Source organism: Haemaphysalis longicornis, unplaced genomic scaffold (genome assembly GCF_048455015.1).
Source record: "Haemaphysalis longicornis isolate Haplotype H1 unplaced genomic scaffold, Haemaphysalis longicornis Haplotype H1 scaffold_1, whole genome shotgun sequence".
NCBI lineage: Eukaryota > Metazoa > Arthropoda > Arachnida > Ixodida > Ixodidae > Haemaphysalis > Haemaphysalis longicornis.
Window position 1 is genome coordinate 178,830,552 of NW_027526203.1, and position 9,661 is coordinate 178,840,212.

At 44.2% G+C, this 9,661-nt stretch overlaps 1 long non-coding RNA gene and 1 pseudogene across 1 annotated transcript; one reads left to right on the forward strand and one right to left on the reverse strand.

Annotated features, from left to right (window-relative positions):
- Positions 1-2,008: 2,008 nt before the first annotated feature.
- On the reverse strand, positions 2,009-2,627 carry LOC144155836 (uncharacterized; annotated as a pseudogene).
- Positions 2,628-5,646: 3,019 nt separating this feature from the next.
- LOC144139774 (uncharacterized) lies at positions 5,647-7,447 on the forward strand. Its single transcript, XR_013316302.1, has 2 exons — positions 5,647-5,920; positions 6,411-7,447. It is a non-coding gene; the product is annotated as an uncharacterized LOC144139774 (long non-coding RNA).
- Positions 7,448-9,661: the final 2,214 nt, after the last annotated feature.

Below are 9,661 nucleotides of genomic sequence, written 5' to 3' on the forward strand. Positions count from 1 at the left end.
TTCTGTATTGCGAGTGGGAGATCATTTACATACAAGGAAAATAAAATAGGACCTAAAACTGATCCTTGCGGAACACCACATGTTAAGTCACTGTATGAAGAATGGTGATTATCGATTACCACTTTCTGTTTTCTAGATGAAAGATAGCTCGCAGAGAATTTAAGGGAGTTGCCAATTATACCATATTTTTCCAGTTTATTTATTAGAATTGAATGATTAACCGAGTCAAAAGCTTTCTTAATGTCCAGAAACACTCCTATTGCCAACTGATTTTTGTGAAGAGCGCTGTTTATAACTTGAGCAAGTGTTACAACGGCCGAGGACGTAGTCCTGTTGGGAACAAACCCATGCTGCTGCGGGCAAATTACGTGATTTTCCTGGAGATATTTTTTAAGCTGTATAGATATTAATTTCTCGAAAATGGTAATAATTACGCTTAACACAGATATTGGTCTGTAACTATTTGGATTGTTCGGATCTCCAGTCTTATAAACTGGAACAACTCGTGCAATTTTAAGTACATTTGGATAAGAACCGGAGTTAATTGCATGATTAATTATATGATGAAGGGGAACCGACAGAATGTCAATGTTTTGTTTCACTACTTTCGCTTGTATTGCGTCATAACCGACAGCTTTATTCTCCGATAGCTGGTTTACGATATTTATTATATCTCCCTGCGTTAGTGTATTAATATTGAAAACATTATTGGTCATTGGAAAATCTTCAGCTTCGTCTGCGATAGGTCCGTTGCTAGCAATTTTACCTATGTTGGTGAAATAGGTATTGAAATAATTACAGACATCAGTAGAGGGGTTGTCGGGTACAACAGTATCTTTCCGGCTCGTTCCGATAACATCATTTACAATGCTCCAGACCTTCCTATTATCACCCCCTAGACGAGCGATAAGATCTGTGTAATATTCTTTTTTTGACTTCCTCATCATTGCGACCGACTTATTCCGGTAATACTTAAATTGACTATGGTAGTAGTCATTTGTTTTATTATTCTTCCATCTTCGGTAATATGAATCCTTTTTTTTGAGCACGTCAAGTATAGCAGTACTCAACCAAGGACAAATTGCTTGTTGGTAATTATGTCGGGAACACTGACGCGTTGATTGTTCAATTGCCCTTGTAATGCTTTGCACAAAGGTTTCACATTCTATCTGTACGTCCTCATCATACATGTCTTCAAAAGAGACAGAATTCAGTAACGTTCTTACGAGATCATAATCTACTCGAGTTTTCCGTTTCACGGGAACATCAGACACGGAATTCTGGTATTTGGGGGGCAAAAACACAAACGTTGGGCAGTGGTCAGCGATAGCAACATCCCATACACCAGCAGATACATTCATATCAATGTTGCATAGTATGTGATCAATTAAAGTGGCCGAGTTATTGGTTATTCGTGTAGGTTCTGCGATAACATTTTGGACGTGAAATGAAGGTAGCAAATATGTATAATCGGGGCAATCATCCTTTGACAAATCAATATTAAAATCACCACAAATAATTAAAGAATCATTCGATGTTGTAGTACATAACAAAATACTTTCCATGGCCGAAATGAAATCGCTTTTGCTTGAGTTTGGAGGACGGTAGATAACACCGACAGTGATACCGCCTTTGATGCGAACAAACAGGGATTCAATTGCGTCTTTAGTAAACGTGCATTCGTTGAGATAGTAGCTATCTACATTCCGTCTTAGAAACAGCGCTACGCCCCCTCCACGTGCCGAACATTTTCTAGGTTGGGAATGCATATAGTAACCGGGAATTTCTGCTGTCTCGCCCTCTCTAAGCCAAGTTTCCGTAACCGCGATTATATCGAAGCTGAACGTAAATTTAGACACATAAGCAATCAACGTGTCCAAATTCTTTCGTATGCTACGTACGTTATAGTGCAAAACGGTCAGATAACCATGCTCAAGTCGCATATGTTCAATTTGAGCTGTGGTGTAAGCCATATTCCGACTTTCACTTCGTATCAGTTGAATGGTTCTTATACCACTTGAGCAAGATCATCCATGCATGAAATGTGAACAGCCCTGGAGTTATCCGTTCTGCGCATCAGGATTTTTCCATCTGCCACCCACGTGAACTTCCAATTTTTATCGCGTTTCGCCTTCAGAGCACACCCTAGAAGAACCTTTTTTTGCAGGACAGAGATGCTCATTTATATATATTGGTTCTGTTCCAGGGAGACCGAAGTTGGATGTGTTCAACCGTAATTTTTTTGCTTCCTTTAGTATTTTGTCCCTTGCTGTACGTGATGTAAATTTGACAATGATGTTGGATTTAGTTTTATCTTTGGTAGGCACACGATGAACAACATCAATATCCGATTCTTTGACCGGAACCTTGAGACAGGCGGAGATGGCTGTAGTTGTGGCCAGAAGATCCTCATTCTGAACTTCCAGTATTCCCTTTATCTCCAGGTTTTCCCGGCGGCTGTATTGCTGCAGATCAATGAGCTCCTTCTTCGTTTCGTTCAGCTCTTTCATGAGGCGGCTGGTTTCTATCCTCACCGCCTGCTGTTCTGCCCTAGCATCAGCAAGTTCTTTCCTGACGTCTGTAATTTCGGTTTTGAATTCCTCAAACATCTTGTTGATGAAATCCATGCCTTTTTGCACAGCGCCAAGTTCAGTTTCAAAAACCTTAGTAAGATCTTCTTTTAATTCGCCCTGACCTTTTTGAAACTTCTCAGCCATGTCCGCGAGTGCCTTACAAAGCTCTTTAATCGTGGAGGGTTGTCTGTCGCCCATTTCTAGCACACACTTGGAGCAGTCCAGTAGCCAATGTATAACTTAATGGCTGCGATAGCCTTTGCACGTACCTGCGAAAAAAATGCAGTGGTTTTAGTAGCGATTCCGCCCAGCGGCTGCCTGGACTGCTCCGATGTGATGGCCCTTCCTGGTCAGCAAGCCCTTATGTAGCCGTTCATGCCGTGACGTCCGTGTCTCTCTGGCTGCGCAGGCGCTGTCGTCGCTCGGATGCCGATTTCTCTGCCGCCGGCACGTTTGTGATGCTACGATGAAGGGGCCATGACTGTTCAAAGGCTGTGCCGCTGAAGATTCCGGCTGCGAAAAAAATGCAGTGGTTTTAGTAGCGATTCCGCCCAGCGGCTGCCTGGACTGCTCCGATGTGATACGGGAGCTGCAGCTGGCTCACGTTTTGAGGTGTATTATGCGAACGAAAGGTTACGTACGAGGTCACACCAAATAACGAGTACGGGTAATTTGTCATTCCTTTTGCAGGTCATGCACCAATTTTGCTCTGCTTCTGTGCTCAGTGCGACTATAAGCCATTATGCAATGCCCCCGATGTAAGACAAAAATAAAAAGAAATTTGCGCCAATCCACCCTGGTAATGTAGTCGGCAAGCAAAGCTCTAAATGGCACCCACAACGATTACCCATGCGACGTCCCTTAAATTCAGCCCCGTCGCTGTACAAATAGTGAAACCCGAGAGAAGTGAAATGCACTTAACCACACCCTTTATTACTTCAAAGAGATATTCTTGGTAAGGTTAAATCCATGATGATGCATAAACGGTGGTTGGATAAGTCCTATTGGTGTAGCACATGAGTGGAAACTTTTTTTTATAAAATTAAAGGAAGCTGAACCCCGATGTTAGACGATCTCACTACTCCATCTCTGCCACCGCGGACGGAGGCAACGAGATCGGCAGCCGAGACGGTGGAGGGGGACGGGAAGAAGAAGAAGAAGAAGAAGAAGAAGAAGAAGAAGAAGAAGAAGAAGAAGAAGAAGAAGAAGAAGAAGAAGAAGAAGAAGAAGAAGAAGAAGAAGAAGAAGAAGGAGGAGGGGGAGGAGGCGGAGGAGGACGAGAAGGAGGAAAGGAGGAGAGGTAGGAAGTACTTCTATTCAGATTTCTGAACGGCCCAGAGTGCGGCCCAGAGGAGTGGTTCTTTCTTCACTGGAGCCCATATGCAGTCCACGCCGCCTTTGCTCTGTCCACAAACTGAAGCTGGGTAGGCAGACTGGGTTGGACAGCAGCATCTCCCATTTCTCTTGTTCGGTAGTTGACGGAAAGAGAGGAGGGTGCTCAGGGCCAAAGTCGCACACCGCGATTATGTGGCGGAGTGTTCCTATTTGTGAGCAATATTTCCATTCAACGTCGTAGTGATTCGGGTGCATTAAGTGAATACGCGTCGGGTGTCGCAAGGAGCCGGATTGTACATGCCGTAGGGTAGTTTGTTTTTCTCTGGAAAGGTCAGGGTAAGGCGAAGGTGGGGTCTGTCTCTGAAGGCGATAATGCTGGGTTATGTCCCTGAACGAGACAAGCGGGTAACTGTCCACGTGCAGCTCCAGAGCACGGGGGGTAAAAGCACAGGCTTGTTGGTGGGCGTATTTGTTGCCCTCCATGGAAGCGTGGCGGGTGTCCAGATGAGCTGAATGGAACCGTTTGTGGAGTAGGTTTTTAACACGTGCACTGCACGTCGGGACACCCAACCCGACTGGCAATTCTGGTAGGCTTGTTAGGAATCGGTTACTACGTCCCGAACCTCTGGTTGAGTGAGAGCAAAGGCGATGGCTGCCTCTTCTGCTGCCATCATGTCTTGGGTCTTGAGTGAGGCACACGCAAGGAGTTTGGCTCTGGAGGTAGCCACGATGATGGCGTACTAATGCCCTCGATGTTTGAGGCGTCAGTGTAGATAACTGCATGATCCGCACACAGGGTGGGTGAAAAGGGGCCATACTTTTCCGGCAGCAATGTGGGAAACAGATGTCGGTAGATGAATTTATTCACAGGCGCATTGTAGAATGCTCGTGAACTGTGTGGTGTATATTTACACAAAAATAAATTGCTTGCGAACTTTCTCGCAAAAAAAAGAGCAAGGAATATCGGAAGAAAATATAACAGGCAAGGGGTAAGGTAAACTCGTGATATGAATGACACAAAAGTGGCCAACTGAAAATAAGGAACAAAAAAGCGATGAAAAAATTTAGAGACGAACCGAAACCATACATATGTACACTGTGTTGTGAGGGCCCAAAAAACAAAGGAGGTAGCTTTCTAACAAACGAAAAAACATCTTACACTCTCGACACTGAAATAACACCAAATTTTAAACAAAAACAAACCTCGCCTGTGAACATGGTGAGTGCACACTGACATGCAGCTAGCTATAACCTCAATATAGCTGCACTGCATGGACAAACTACCATGCCAAACAAATACAGTAGAAAACAACAACGGCGCCTAATAAACAAATACTGTGCTCCTTACCCCATGTGCTCTTCTCACGCAAGACGGTTCGCACTGATGAGAACTCACAAGAAAATTCGCCACCGTGATTTCATGGGCTCGATGGCACAGCTTAGCGGCTTAACAAAGTTATTTCATCTATAGCGCTTACATATGTTCGCTTTCCTTAGCCTGTTCTTTGAAAAATTATGTTCACAACTGCTCGGCACATTTACATCGAAAATTCGAGAGTGTTCGCAGAGCACCGTTTCTTTTATGTCACTGCCCCTTTCATAAAAAAAAATTAAAAAAAACGCGTGGCGCCTTCTAAACCATTCAAGCAATTCTGAGGGAATGCTTTACGGTTCCTTTCATTTGCAAGAGACCGTAAAGGAACCGTTAAGCAGACCTGCCCTTCAGGGGAGGAATTAACCGACCGTTTCGGCGGGTGAGGATGAGCGCTAGGCGGATGTGACGTCACGTTTGTTCCCAGCGCTCCCGCGCGGTATGTTTATATTTTTCCGAGTGCTGCCTACACGGCGTGCGCGCCGTAGAGACTCAAGTAGCCGCGTTGGACTTTTGCTGTCAACGCAAGTGTGAATGGTTGTCGCCCTGTCAATCGTCGTTCAACAGCTCCAGCGTCTTCTGGCTCTACGGCTGTGCAATCAGCCGTGGGCGTTCAACTGTCCACCATCGGCCGACTCAGGTGAGCGCTCCTTTTTGGCGGGTTTGCAATCAGTTCGCATATCTCCTACTGAAAAGCTCAATTGCTTTCTGCTCGCTGCAGTTATATTAGCGACGTTTACGAAATTCTTAACGGCGCGTTCTCACCGTCTTGCGTCATTGTCACTGTTTATGCTGCTCTGTTCGCCTCTGTCGGCGATCGCGAGCTGTTGACGGTTTGTTGCACGGCGCAGAAACTCGCTCGCATGCAAACCCGTCTCGCCCATGGCGTTTCTTTGTCTCTTCTTTAATGTGGCGTCATTAAAATCACTTGTTAGCCTCGAGGCTTTTTCTAGACAACGTGCCTTGTGCTAACCGTGTTGTAACGAAAATGAACTTGCAGTACGATCTATTGGTGAAGTTAGGAGCGTGACAGGACGCTGTTGGGAAGGTTTTCGTGTGTGCGTGTGGTTCGTGAGGGCGTTGTAACCAACGGTGTTTCATTCCTCATGTTCCATTTCTTTCTCTTGCAGCATCTTTTGACTGCAGTCGCGGTGCCCCTAGCCTGCCTGCAGCACTTATCCTGCCATTCCAGTGGGAACTAATGTTCGCAGGCCACTTGTCACAACCTAACGGGTTCCCGCACTTGCCTGGCTTGTAATTTATGGTATACTTTAGATCCACCATTGCGTTCTCACTCTGTGCGTACATTTAAAGCGAGTGTTTACACTAACGTGGCAGTAGATAGCCATGAAGACAGCAGCGTGTGTACTGGAAATGCCTGCCAGTGAAAACAAAACCAAACGATCTACGGATCTATGCCAGCTTGACCGTTACAAGTCTTTCTGCGAGTATCAAAGCAATGAACAGCTGGGGATATCTCGTGTGCAGAATTGTGTTCTTCCTTCTATTTGTTATCTATTTGCTGGTATAAATTTAAGAATTGATAGTATGAGTAAGGTAGACAGAGAAAAAAGTGATTGCGTTGCTCTTGGAAATACTTTACACGAAATAAAACTGCTTCCTGCGAGTTCGCACTGCTTAGTGCAGTAAAAAAGGTTCTGTATAACAAATAATTTGATGCACCTAAACCCATCTGTGATGAAGGTACGTTGTGCATGGATTATTTAAGGGCAAGTTATTAACTCTGGTAAAGCAAGAAAGTGACCTCTTTGTTGTGCAGAAAACTAGTTTAGTAGTAATTTTGGCTTTTGTCTGGACATTGTCAACAGGAATAGTAGCCTTGGCGCACGACTTTGTGGACACTTTCCTGTCACCTTCCTTCAATGCCAACACAGCGGCGGTGAAGACGCCTCGGCAATCGAAATCACATGATGTCAGGCAGTTACTGCTGGATCATTCATTCTACCATGAGGGCATCCTCTACAAGCCGTGAGGCCTTGCTCTGTTTTCTGCTGGGGCTCTTTTCGTTGCCAAGTGCCATGGTCTTTTTGGGTAAAGCTCCCCAAAACAAAGTGGTCTTGTCCCTGTTGGAATTGTCATGTTATCCGTATAAAATTCAGAACACTGATGCTTCTGCTGCAAATACAAGAAGTGCTGCAGATTTGCACATGTGGGAGCTCGGTTTTTATCTACGTGTGTGAAAGATGTGTCGCATGATACAGGGCGGAGATGCCATGGTGCTATAAAATATGTTAGAGAACTTTGGATTGTATCTAAAAAGGAGACAGCAAGCTCTGACGCTTCCTCTCTAACTCTAAGAGAAGGGCGCAGAGAACGATGTTTGATTTTAAAGGAGTTCAGTCATCGATGTGTCATGAAAAACTGATTTAAAAGGATGGCGAGGCATGGATGAAATTTTAAAAGCATAAAGGAGATCTGTGTATGCTCGCTGGCGTTGTAGGTTCCATTTATTGCACTCCACATACATGCTTTCAACTGGACTAGTCCGGAAGGCACCACATGCCAAACGGAGCCCTAGATGAGGCACAGGGTCCAGCATTCTGAGGAATGTTTTAGTAGCTGACCCATAGACAACGCTACCGTAGTCCAATCGTACAATGCACCTTTTGTGTCATCATATATGGAGCCTCAATTTTTTGCTGCAGTGTAAACCATGCCAATGCATGTTTGTAAATGTCCATTCCACCAACAAATTCACGGCATGCCTTGACAGTAAGCGCAGTTTTGTGCATCTAGATAATCACCTGTACCTATTTATCACAGGCCTGCAACTTGCACATGGTCGGATTTAAGCACCCTAAATGTAGCAACTGTAGCCGACCATAACACATAATCTTGAAAACGCTACCTTATCAACGCGAAAGCAATATGTGGCCCATTGACTAAGCAGCCACTATCCACTGTCTGTGCTAGCACAACAGCTCCTAGATTGGCCGGCAGTGCAAAGAGTGAATTGAGTTCAAAACAACTTTGGGAAGAGTTGAAACCGCATGGGAACCAAACCCAGGACGTCCCTAGTGCAAATCCAGCATTACATCCTTGACACCACTATAGCTCAGTGGCTCTAGCTGACTAAAGGTGGACCCAGGGAGCGCATTGTGACCTTAAACTGAAAAAACGTCCAGAGGTACAAGCAACCCGAGATACTACGAGTTTGAAATTTCTTGGCAATTCATTAGGTCACACGCTCAAGCTACAACACATAGCCATAACATCCCCACTCAGGTGAATTGGCCAGTCACGATGATAGCTGCTGTCAGAAGCTCACGGCTGTTTCACCAATCCCCGTTTGTCTTAAAACAATGCTGCTTAAATTACACACTGGCCAACTGCACCTCGTCGAGTATATTTTACGCTCCTGGCATTCTGCATTGCCCTTGTTTAGTGTTAAAGAACTATGTATTTGATCACATGTGAAGACTGCCATTTCTGTTGGAGAGCATTTCGTGCTTTCAACCTGAATGGGTTGACTCTCATCAATTCAACACTGACTGCGCACTTTGATTGTGGTGTAATAAACAGAAAACCTGGATAGAGCCAAAATACTGAAGAGTAAATTATGCTTGGCTATATACATTGCACAGCGTAGCTGTAAACGTCAAAATTCGACTTTTTAGGTTTCACGTGGCAAAGCTCGGCATAGCTTGGGCCAACTATGAGGTGTACTGCAGTGGAGGGCTATAGGTTAAGTCAGGCCACCTATGAATCTTTTGACATGCTTCGAAAACTTGGCACACAGGCATTTTTTTGTTCTACCTAAACCAATGCTTTGGACTGGCCAAAATGTTTTGTACGGGTGAAACTGCACTATGCAACTGCAAATAAGAATTGAACCAACTTACTGTTGTGTCCCTTCGAGAATCCAGTGCTTGCCTAATATCGAAAATTGCATCCAGGATTCCAGCAATTGATTCAAGAAATGTACTTGTATGTCCAAGGAACGAGCTCGAATAAAAAGTTACCCTTCTTTATATGCATGACTTGCATATTTATTTATTTGAAAATTTTTAGCACGAAAACAACAAAACACAAACAGGCAGTGCTGTCACTTTTCGTGCTCTCTCTCTCTCTCTCCCGTGCTTTGTTGTTTTTGCACTGTTTATTATTTTTAAAAATACGCCAAATTTGCCATTTTAGTTGGTTTTGTTTGTTTTGATGTTATGCTGTGTTGCCAAGGAAACTGTAAATGTCACCTCCAAGAAAAAAAAAAAGAATACGTACCTAGCATTTGTAAGTGTATGCTTCTTGATGGATAGGAACTCTTACTATGTGAAAGTGAAGCCAAGAAAATTAAAACACCAAAGTCGTCACAAACACTGAAGAATGTTTATTGACATGGCATCACATCACTTGCTGGACA